Consider the following 11,889-nt stretch of genomic DNA (forward strand, 5'->3'; position numbering starts at 1 on the left):
GGAGACAAGTGCGTGGTAGTGCAGTGTTGTTGTTTTTTTTTTCTTGGAGACCTGTGACCTTTGAAGTTCTGCATAGACCGGTGCGGTGTCCCTTATATATTCATATCAGCTGAAAATGTTGGTGGCATATCTATTCCATTTCCGGGTGACATGAATATTGGTGGTACAATGAGGAAATTCATGTGAGATCACAACAGGGCCTTGATCAACTGGAAATATAGGCCGAGGAATTGCAGACGGAATTTGACTCGGACAATTGTGGGGTGCAGAACTTTGGGATGTTGCACCAGGGGTGGATTTTCACAGCAAATGGGAAAGCCCTGTGCAGTGTTGGAGGACAGAGAGATCTCGGAGTACAAGCGACCTATGTAGACAGGCTAATATGAACGATGTTTGGCAACCTTGCTTTCATCAGTCAGGACACTGAGCAAAAGGGGTGGGACGTCGTCTTAGAGCTGAACAAGAAGTTGATGAGACCGCACGTGGAGAATTGTGCGGAAATACGGTCGCCTCGTTGCAGGGAAGCTGTCATTGCCATGGAAAGTGTGCGGAAAATATTCACAAGGATGTTGCCCGTGACTGGACAGCTTAGGTCACAAAGGGGGACTAGGTGGGCTGGGACTTTTCCCCTGGAGCAAAGGTGGCCTAATGCCGGATTATCGAGGTTTATAAAATCATCAGGGGCATAAATAAGATGGATTTTCAATGTATTTTTTCCCTTGGGTAGGATATTTTGAAAGGGGGAAGCATAAAATCAAGACAAGTGGGGAAAGACTGAAATGCGCTTTACAGTGATGTTTGGAACATGAGGAAATGGTTCTCTAAAATGAAATTTTACCAAGTCGTAAATTTAAGAAAACTGCGTATCCCATGAAGGGGATACCTTGTAAAATCTAATATTCCTTCAGACCCCGCCCCACTGAAAATGTCCAATCCTTCAATTAGAAATTAATTATTTAATTATATTTAGTCATAATCCATCAATTAGAAAGCAATGTAAAGCTCTTGAAACCTAGTGCAGTCGATTCGCAGGGAGAGCACAGAATGGAGAACGAAATTTAGTTTCTTGAGTTGTTTCGCTGCACCGTTGCATTTTCGATGAGCTTCGGCATCCGCTGTCTCCGTGGCGCAATCGGACAGCGCGTTTGGCTGTTAACCGAAAGGTTGGTGGTTCGAGCCCACCCAGGGACGGTGAGCTCAGATTTGCTCCCCGACATTCAACACTTCTGGGGGTGCGGGAACAGAAAATCTCCATTTCAAGCTCTCACTCTGCATGAATATTCGGACGCAAGTTCCACAGCACCACACAATCCAAAGAATGAAATGTGAAAAAAAAGATACATTGCTGTTGCATCTCGTTGAAAGGAAACCAGGGAATGCCGAATTGCTCTGTTGGTCAAAGACAGCCAGTTTCCATGTGTCGATGACCACTGATCGTTCTGAAACTTTAACTTCCTCTCCCTCGAGAGATCATGTTTCTTTTTTTACTTTTATTTCAGCACAATTCCACATTTGATCAGGACTATATCTACTTTACAGTTTATTTTACAAATTTCAATGTTAACGATAAGAATTGTCATGGGATTTGCTCAAGAATTGTGATTTCAGTCGTTATTATACTGATGATGTTGGTTCATTGTTTGATGGATCCTCGAGGTTATTCTGAAATATTTTCCCAGCGACTGCGATGCTGACAAAACAAAATGTGATGCAGGGACATCATTTATCCTGATCGGGTTTCGAGCCGTGGATTCATGGGGCCACAGAGGGATAGAACGCGGAAACAGGCCTTTCGGCCCGTCAAGTCCTCAAGAAACGTTTATCACCCATCCACATCAATCTTCTTTTATTCTCACCACATTCCTGTCTATTATCCCCAGAATCCATCACTTGCCTCCACACTTGGGACATTTACCGGCGGCCAATAAGTCTTTGGGACATGGGAGGAAACCGGTGATCCTGCAGGAGACCCACGGTGTCACAGGCCGAACTGCATAGTACCAGGTCAGGATTGAACCCGGATCTGATGTCTGGGCTCGGTTGCACAATGAACAACGCGCTGGACTTCTAAGGTGTAATTTACCTGACACTGAGCCGCTTTACTTGTAAAGAAAAGCTGCCTTGCAATTGAATGTCGCTGCGAGTTAAAGGACGGCTCAGGGCGTATTCTTTCTATCCTGCGCTTGAGAAGTATTTCATCGACACCTTTGTTCGCAATCCAGTCGTTTTCAGTTATTTTCTCTCCCAGAGAAGGCAGGTTAATTCCTCTTTCTTCCACATCCTTTTCCTCTACATTTTCCTCTTACCTAATCCCACTTAATGCAGCCACAGCCAAGTAAATTTAATTACCTGCTTTCTACGACATCTTTATATTTCAATCAATGTTCAATAGTCTGTCATCTCCATCCACTATCACGGTATATCAGCAGCTTTATTGCGCTTCATGGCATTTCACGTCCATTTCTGTCATTCAACTGAAAAAAATATTGCATCAGGAAACCTGTTTCAGGGAACGATTTGAGAATCTTCATCAATTCAGGCATCTCAACCGCGTCTTCATAAGGAAAAGGAAAAACACTGTGACTCACAGACAGGGGGGGCATGAGCAGTGGCACATTCTGTGGTTTCTTCTGAAATTGATTTCAATTGCAGAATTTGAAAGGATTCTTGAATTCTGCCGTCAGCGTGCAGAAGGCGGCAGTGTGCTGACGGCGACGTCACGCTGACAACTGCTCACGGGCTCTTCCCCGAAAGTCTAATGGTTCTGGAGATATTCACCGCGACGCCCTCCAGAGGGGAAGAAAAGCATACGAGCCTCTCTGACCAGACTGAAAAATGCTCAGTGCATTTCTTTCCGTCCAATTGTTTACAGAATGTCATTGTGAAATCTGGTGCTGCAAACGGAAGGGAACTGTGGGAATGGTGTTGTCGTTTCATTAGGGAAAGTACCAACGACAGCGGACGGGGACGTGCTTGCTGTCTTGAGGAGAGTGAGGTGGATAAACCATAGAACCATAGAACAATACGGCACAACACAGGCCCTTCGGCCCATCATGTTGTGCCGCCCTTCAAACCACACCTATGACTATCTAACCCCTTACTCCCACATATCCCTCTAACTCAAATTCCTCCATATGCTTATCTAACAATCTCTTGAACTTGTCCAATGTATCAGCCTCCGCCACCACCTCAGGCAGCGCATTCCATGCAGCAACCACTCTCTGGGTGAAAAAGCTCCCTCTGACATCACCCTTGAACTTCCCACCCAATACCTTAAAGCAATGTTCTCTTGCTTTGAGCATTGGCGCCCTAGAAAGAGGCGCTGGCTGTCCACTCTATCTATTCCTCTCAATATCTTGTTTACTTCTATCATGTCTCCCCTCATCTTCTTTCTCTCCAATGAGAACAGCCCTAGCTCCTTTAATCTCTCCCCATAATCAATGCTCTCCAATCCAGGCGGCATCCTCCTATATCTCTTCTGCACCCTTTACAACGCCTCCACATCCTTCCTATAATGAGGCGAACAGAGCTGGACACAGTACTCCAAGTGTGGCCTAGCCAGATTTTTATAAAACTGCATCATCACCTCGCGGCTCTTAAACTCGATTCCTCGATTTAGAAAGCTAACATCCCATTAGCTTTCTTAACTACCCTATCCGCCTACGAGGCAACTTTGAGTGATCTGTGGATATGATCCCCCAGATCCCTCTGCTCCTCTTCACTGTCCAGAATACTGCCATTTACCTTGTACTCCGCCTTGGAGTTTGTCCTTCCAAAGTGTACACCTCACACTTTATCTGGATTGAACTCCATCTGCCACTTGTCAGCCAAGCTCTGCATCCTATCAGTATCCATCTGCAAGCTTCTACAGCCCTCCACACTATCCACAACACCACCGATCTTTGTGTCATCTGCAAACTTGCTAACCCACCCTTCCACCCCCTCATCTAAGTCGTTAATAAATATCACACAAAGCAGAGGTCCCAGAACGATCCTTGCGGGATACCACGAGTCACAGCCCTCCAATATGAATGCACTCCCTCCACCACAACCCTCTGCTTTCTACAAGCTAAGCAATTTTGCATGCACACGGGCAAGCTTTCCCGGATCCCTTGGCCTCTGATCTTCTGAAGAAGCCTACCATGCGGAACCTTGTCAAACGCCTTACTAAAATCCATGTAGACCACATCTACTGCACTACCCTCATCAATCATCCTGGTCACCTCCTCAAATATCCCTATCAGGCAAGATCTTCACTTCACAAAACCATGCTGGCTGTCCCTAACCTGTCCATGTTTCTCCAAGTGCTTAAAGATACTATCTCTTAGAATTCTTTCCAACAGCTTACCCGCCACAGACGTAAGGCTCACCAGTCTGTAATTCCCTGGACAATCCCTACTACCTTTTTTTTAATAAGGGGACAATATTCGCCACCCTCCAATCCTCCGGTACCATCCCCGTTGACAACGAGGACTCGAAGATCTTAACCAACCGTTCAACAATCTCTTCCCTCGCCTCTCGAAGCAGCCTGGGGAATATTCCTTCACGCCACGGGGTCTTATCTGTCCTAATATTTTCTAACAACTCCATCACATCCTCTCTCTTAATATCTACATACTCCAGAACATTGCCCTCACCTACACTGTTCTCAGCATCATGAAGACCCCTCTCCTTGGTTAATATTGAAGAGACGTATTCATTGAGAACCTCACCCAATTCTACAGCTTCCAGGCACATCCTCCCACCTGTGTCTTTAATCAGACCTACCTTTACTCTCGCCATCTTTCTGCTCTTTACGTACGAAAAAAAACCCTGGGATTCTCCTTAACCCTGCTTGCCAAAGCCTTTTCATGTCCCCTTCTCGCTCCCCTTTCCCCTTCCTTAAGCTCCTTCCTTGCTACTCTATATTCCTCTTAATCCCTGTCAGATCCTTGCTGCTTACACCTTACGTATGCTGCCCTCTTCTTCCTAACGAGTTGTTCCACCTCTCTCGTCACCCACGGTTCCTTCACCCTACCATTCCTTCTCTGCCGCACCGGGACAAATTTATCCTGCAAAAGATCCTGGAACATCGACCACATCTCCATAGTGCGTTTCCCTTCAAAAAGTCACCCCAATTTACCCTCCCAAGTTCTCGTCTTATAGCCTCATAATTCGCCTTCCCCAAATTAAATATCTTCCTGTCCTCTTTGCTCCTATCCCTGTCCATAACAATTCTAAAGTTCTACTGTCCCCCAAATGCTCACCCACAGATAGATCTGTCACCTGACCCAGTTCATTACCTAAAGCTAGATCCAATATGGTATTCTGTCCAGTCGGCCTGTCAACGTACAGCGTCAGGAATCCATCCTGGACACACTTAACAAACTGCACCCCATCTAAGCCCTTGACACTAAGTAGGTGCCAATCAATATTTGGATAGTTGAAGTCTCCCATTATAATAACCATGTTATTTTCGCATCTCTCCAAAAACTGCCTCCCAATCTGCTCCTCAGTATCCCTACTCCCACCGGGGGGCCTATAGAATACTCCCGGAAGGGTAACTGCCCCTTTCGTATTCCTAACTTCCACCCATATTGACTCTGGAGAGGATCCTTCTACATTATCTACCCTTTCTGCAGCTGTAACTTAGTCCCGGACCAGTATTGCTACTTTCCCTCCTCTTCTCCACCCCCATCCCTTTTAAAACACTGAAAAGCAGTAATATTCAATATCCATTCCTGCCCCGATGTCAGCCATGTCTCTGCAATAGCCACAATATCATAGTCCCATGTACTTATCCAAGCTCTCAGTTCATTTCCCTTATTCCTGATGCTTCTCGCATTCAAGTAATGCACTTCAGTCCATCCACCTTACTACTTGTATAGCCTGTGCTCTGCCTCTCCATCCTCAAAGCCTCTCTACCTGTCAGATCTGACTTTTTCCCATCCCATTCTTCCTCTGACCTACTCGTTTGGTTCCCTTCCTCCTGAACCACCCTAGCAAACCTGGCCGCAAAGTTATTGGCCCCCCTCAAGTTCCGTTGTAACCCGTCCTCTCTGTACAGGTCCCACCTTCCCCAGAAGAGATCCCAATGATCCAAAAATCTGAAACCCTCCCTCCTACACCAACTTTTCAGCCACGCATTTATCTGTCATCTCCTACTATTCCTGCCTTCATTATTGCGTGACACTGGCAGCAATCCCGAGATCGCTACCCTCGAGGTCCTGTTTCTCAGCCTTCTGCCGAGCTCACTAAACTCACTTTTCAGAACCTCATCCCTCTTCCTACCTATGTCCTTGGTACCAACATGAACCACGACTTCTGGCTGTTCTCTCTCCCGCTCGAGAACCCTGTGGACCCAATCAGTGATATCCCGGACCCCGGCACCTGGGAGGCAACATACCATCAGGGATTCATGCTCACTGCCACAGGACCTCCTATCTATTTCCCTGACTATCGAGTCCCCTATCACTACCGCCTTCGTCTTCTCCCTTCCCTTCTGAGCGAGACCGGTCCCAGTGCCACAGAGCTGGCTACTGCTGTTAGACCTCGCCAGGTCACCTCCCTCAACAGTCTCCAATACGGCAAAGCTGTTATTGAGGGGATCAGCCTCCGGGTCCTCTGCTCTATCTGACTGTTCGTTTTCTTTTTCCTTTTCCCTCCCCTGACAGTCACCATTCTATCTACTTCCTGGACTCCAGAATTACCAGCTGTAATGGGGGTGACCATCTCTGATGAACAGTATCTACAAAACTCTCCCCCTCCCTGATGCTGCGCAGCGTTTGAAGCTGCAACTCCAGCTCATCGATTTTGAGCTGAAGTTCCGCCAGCCTCAAGCAATTACTGCAGATGTGGCCATCTTGGACCGCAGCAAGGTCCACGAGTTCTCACATAAAGCAGCTGCAGCACACCACCATGTCCTCCATCTGAACTAATGCCTTGTTTTTCCCCAGCTTTTCTACTTAAATATTTATCTCACATTATCTTTGCCTACCTACCAACTACTCACCTGCCTTACTCCTTTACGCCGAAGGTCCTTTAATCCAAAGCCCAGAACACTTCGCTGCCCGCTCCGACGCTGCCCGATGTTTCGGCGGTTTGTTTTTTCAACTACCCGCGCCGCACCTGCGTAGTCCAGCCCCCACAAGACCACTAAAAACTTATAAAACACTTATGAAAATACTAATCCTAGTAAATTATAACCCTATTAAAAACTAAGCCTTATACTTAAAACTTAATAAAAAGAAAAACTTATCTGCTCCGAAGTCCTCTGAAGCGTAGCCCACGAAGCCTCCGGTTGTTTTTTCCAGTTTTCCCTCCGCTTTTTAAACAGCCCGTGCCGCCCCTGCGCAGTTCAGACGCCACTCGACCACTAAAAACTTTTAAAACACTTATATAAATCCACACGGTGTCCCCTCAGACCTTGTGGGAGGGTCGTGCAGAAATTGTCGTGGTCCCGTCAAAGACATTTTCAACGTTCTTAGCCACGGCTGAGGTGCCGGAGGACTGGAGGACAGCGAACGTTGTTCTGTTGTTCAAGAAAGGCTCTAAGAATAAGCCGGGAAATTATAGGCCGGTGAGCCTGACGTCCGTCGTGGATAGATTTTTGGAAGGTATTCTGAGGGACAGGATATATAAGTATTTGGATGGACAGCGCCTTAATAAGGATAGTCAAAATTGCTTTGTGCGCGACAGGTCATGTTTGACCAATTTTATGCAGTTTTCTGAGGAGGTTAACAGGAAGGTTGATAAGGGAAAGGCGGCGGATGTTGTCTGAATGGACTTCAGCAAGACCTTTGACAAGATCCCACATGGCATGCTGGTCCAGAAGGTGAAGTCGCTTGGCATTCAGGATGAAGTAGCCAAGAGGATTAAACGTTGGCTTTGCGGGAGAAGCCAGAAAGTGGTAGCAGATGATTGGCTCTCTGATTTGAGGCCCGTGACTAGTGACGTCCCCCAGGGATAAGTGCTGGGCCGATTTTGTTTATCATCCAAATTAATGATTTAGATAATGAAGTTGTAAACTGGATCAGCGTCTGCGGAGGACACCAAGATTGGGGGCGTCCTGGAGAGCTAGGCTGAGAGCTTGAGCTTTGGTAGAGAGGATGCTACCAAAGCTTGCAAAGTGATCTGGACCGGCTAGGAAAGTACGTTGTAAAATGGGAGATTGAATTTAATGCAGACAAGTTTGAGGTGACGCACTTTGGGAGGACAAACCACTGTAAGAATTACACAGTGAATGGTAAGGCTCTGAGGCGTGCGGTTGAACAAATGGACCTGGGAGTACAGGTCGAAAATTCCTTGAAAGTTGCATCACAGGTAGATAGGTCCGTAAAAAGAGCTTTTGGCACTTTGGCCTTCGTAAATCAGGGCACTGAGTACAGGAGCTGGGATGTTATGTTGAGGTTGTTGAAGATGTTGGCGAGGCCGAATTTGGAGCATTGTGTGCAGTTCTGGTCACCTACCGACAGGAAACATACCAATAAGCTTTCGAGAGTGCAGAGAAAATTTAGACGGGTGTTGCCGGGAGTGAGGACCTAATTACAGGGAACGATGGAACAGGCCAGGACTTTATTTCCTGGAGCACAGGAGAATGGGGTGAGGGGTATCTCATGGAAGTGCACCAAATTATGTGGGGTATAGGCAGAGTGAATGCATGCAGACATTTTCCCACTCTGGTTGAGTGAGACTGGAAATGGAGGTCATAGGCTCATGGTGAAAAGTGAAATATTTAAGGGGACTATGAGCGGGACGACTTCACTCAGCGGGTGTTGCGAATGTGGAATGAACTGCCAGCTGAAGTGGTAGATGTGGATTCAATTGTAACATATAGGAGAAGATTGGATAGCTACATGGATGAGAGATGCCTGGAGGCCTGTGTCCGTGTGCACCTAGATGGGATTGGGCATAAAATCAGGTCAGCTTGGACTAGATGTGCCAAATCGCCTTTTTTCTGAGTAGTGGTGTTCTGTGACTTCATGAGAGGTCACCTTTGACAATTTTCGATTTGCTCTTCAGTAACTTTATCTGTATGCACCAAAGCGAGTGACAGTGGCTCTGTGGCGCAATAGATAGCATGCTGGACTTCTACTGACACGTGATCAAGCAAGTCAGAGGTTGTGGTTTCAAGTCCCACCAGAGTCGGTGTTTTTCCCGCACTCGTTACAATGATAAACAGTGTCAGAATTCGTCTGGGTGATGACGTCACCGGAAGGTGTGGAGAATCTCGAAATCCAGGCCATTGTTTGAAATCATCGAGTCATTCACCAAAAACGGAGACAAGGTGACTGTATTTCTCACAGAGCATCGTCTTCCACGGAACTGTCCGGGGAATTTGAGGAGGGCACTGATGCCTTGATTCAGTGAGTGAGCGATTCAGTCAGTGATATAGTGAAGACAGACGGAGATACACACTGAAAAAAAAGAGGGGAATCGGTTAAAGGGACACAGGAGAGAATGCAGATGCTGGAAATCTGAGGCAAGACACACAAAATGCTGAGGTAACTCAGCAGATCCGGCAGCAACTATGGAGGAAAATGAACAGTCGACGTTTCGGGCCGAGATCCTTCGTCAAGGACTTGAAAGGAAGAGGGCAGAAGCCAGAATCATAGAGAAGGTGTGGCGTAGGAGCACGAGCTGGCGGGTAACAGGTGAATCCAGGTGAGTGCGGGGAGTGCGAATCATGTGGGAAGCTCGGATGTGATCGGTGGAAGAAACGAAGGACGGGAATGCGGAGTTCATCAGATGATGTAATCAACCTGGGTGTTCTTATTCATGTTGATGCGTCGTCTGCAGTTCAGGAAACAATAGCAATTATCATCATCGAAATCGTCACCTCAGAATACAAAATGCACAGATTACCTGGCACCTAAGCCCCGTATAAACCCTTCATAAATAATCTTCATTACTTATTTCCATGAAAAAGCCCGACTCAGAAGGCAATCGGCAGAAGAGTGCTGACGGAGCAGTTTCTGTTGCGTTCTGTATTTTGCCGATTACTGAGAAGGCAACGGTGGGCAAAGTGTATTGAATCATGAAGTCCCCATGAAATGTGTTTCGGCCAATATTGGACGTTTGTTCACATATCTGTTGGCGCAGTTTGAGACCTATTGTGAATATCCCAGAGACGGTTCAGCAGAGATTTTCCAGAATCAAGGCCAATGTCAGTGATTTCATTTGCAATGTTATGCTGCAGAAGCAGGTATTACTTCATCTGAACGAAGAACATTGAGAGGCCACTTTATGGACCTCTTGGTGTATATGTCCAAACTTCGCCGAACTTAACAAAACATGTAAATGGGGTGGTGAGTTCACTCTTTGCATCCGCTGAACATATGTAATTTTCTCCCTCCAGACCCATGTCGAAACTAAGAATATTCATGGAAATTAGCGTCACTGCACTGGCGTCTGGAAATCCCCATGGTCTGCCACCCTGCCGTCTGACGTGAAAACCGTTTACCGCTGCTCTCTCCGGTCTACTTTGAAGAAATATTGAATGTGTTGGAAATAGGGAAAACGCATCAAGACTCAAACACAAGATCTGGGAGAAAGAGTTTCGAAACTTCCAAGATTAACATACTCAAACGATAAGCGCAATTGAGTAATGAGTGGAAAGAAAAGTTTTGCTGTGTTGTGGTTTGGCCGAGCGGTCTAAGGGGCAGGATTATTGCTCCATTCTCCATGTAGGCGTGGGTTAGAAACCCACGACTGCTGTTGGGCGTATACCTATTCCTTCTTTTCCACTAGGGATTTATGTTGCACAATTAAAATACATTGGTAAATGTTCTGCAGAACAAAATGTAAACATCACAGTTCACCGTAGCGATGATCCTGCATTGGTCCCTGGTCAACCGTGTCACTGCGGGGCTACAGAACAGTCCTGAGTTAATGAGGAGGTTGTGCACGTGTCAGGACCGTGACCCATATTTATACGAAGCATATGGATGCAGAAGTGCTTGATACCTTTATACATTCTAACTCATATCCGTAAGGCAGCGTATCCCGTGTCTTGAAAGACACAGCGAAATAGTCGGCGTTCGAATCGAAAAGATCTGTGCAACTTGGCGTGAAATAGTTTGCCAACAGAACCATGGCAAGGTCACAAAGCAGAAGACTCCCGCTTTTTCCAAACGCTTATCACCCAGAACAAAAATACAGGGGAAAACGCAAGGAGACGGCAAACAAAACAATCGCAGATGTCATCTGTTGAAACCTATCGCCCTCTTTCTCTCTCCGCGCACACCGCCAGACCTGTAGCGTTTTTGACGAATGCTTTACTTCTTCTGTTCCTTTTTGCGGCATTTTGGTTTATGTTTGCAGGTCCGTGAATGGCGGTGCTTGCATGGTACCCGCTTTCATCACGCGGCAATTCACCCCATAAATGAAAGGCTCCGCTGGTAGTTGAACCCCGGTCCTATTGCTGTAGCTATGAGTTTCAACTTGCATTAACTGCACTTGTTCGTCTGCTGGCGAGGGAATTGCTTTGGATTCTGCTCATTTCTCCAGATTCTCTGCTCCGCCCACTTCCGACCATTGTGTCACCGGATCCAGGAAGAGATTCTCACCACTGCCAATTCGGCCTGATTTACTGAACACTTTCTCGCATCCAAACACACATTCTTCAATCCCTCTGCCGCAACCTCACCATCACACTTCGGTCTTTCAGTGTGATCTCACCACCCATTCTGAGTACGTCCCCAGATGTCAAATAAGATGAACAAACAAATCAAGGGGCCATGTTTACAAACGCCTTAAGTGGTAAGGACTTTGAAACCAATTGTCCATTTTTATGTTTTACGAGACAGGTTGAACGAGACACCGGGTAACAGGAAGCAACCGGCATGACAACGCTTCCAGCGAGGGAGGTAGCTGATTGTTCGAATTTGTTCACCTTTATGAACATATTTC

At 46.6% G+C, this 11,889-nt stretch overlaps 1 non-coding gene across 1 annotated transcript; it reads left to right on the top strand.

Moving 5' to 3' along the window:
- The first annotated feature begins 1,117 nt into the window (after window positions 1-1,117).
- On the top strand, window positions 1,118-1,191 carry trnan-guu (transfer RNA asparagine (anticodon GUU)). The gene has a single exon. It is a non-coding gene; the product is annotated as a tRNA-Asn (tRNA).
- The last annotated feature ends 10,698 nt before the right edge of the window (window positions 1,192-11,889 follow it).

This window comes from Pristis pectinata, chromosome 34 (assembly GCF_009764475.1).
Source record: "Pristis pectinata isolate sPriPec2 chromosome 34, sPriPec2.1.pri, whole genome shotgun sequence".
In the NCBI taxonomy this organism is placed as follows: domain Eukaryota; kingdom Metazoa; phylum Chordata; class Chondrichthyes; order Rhinopristiformes; family Pristidae; genus Pristis; species Pristis pectinata.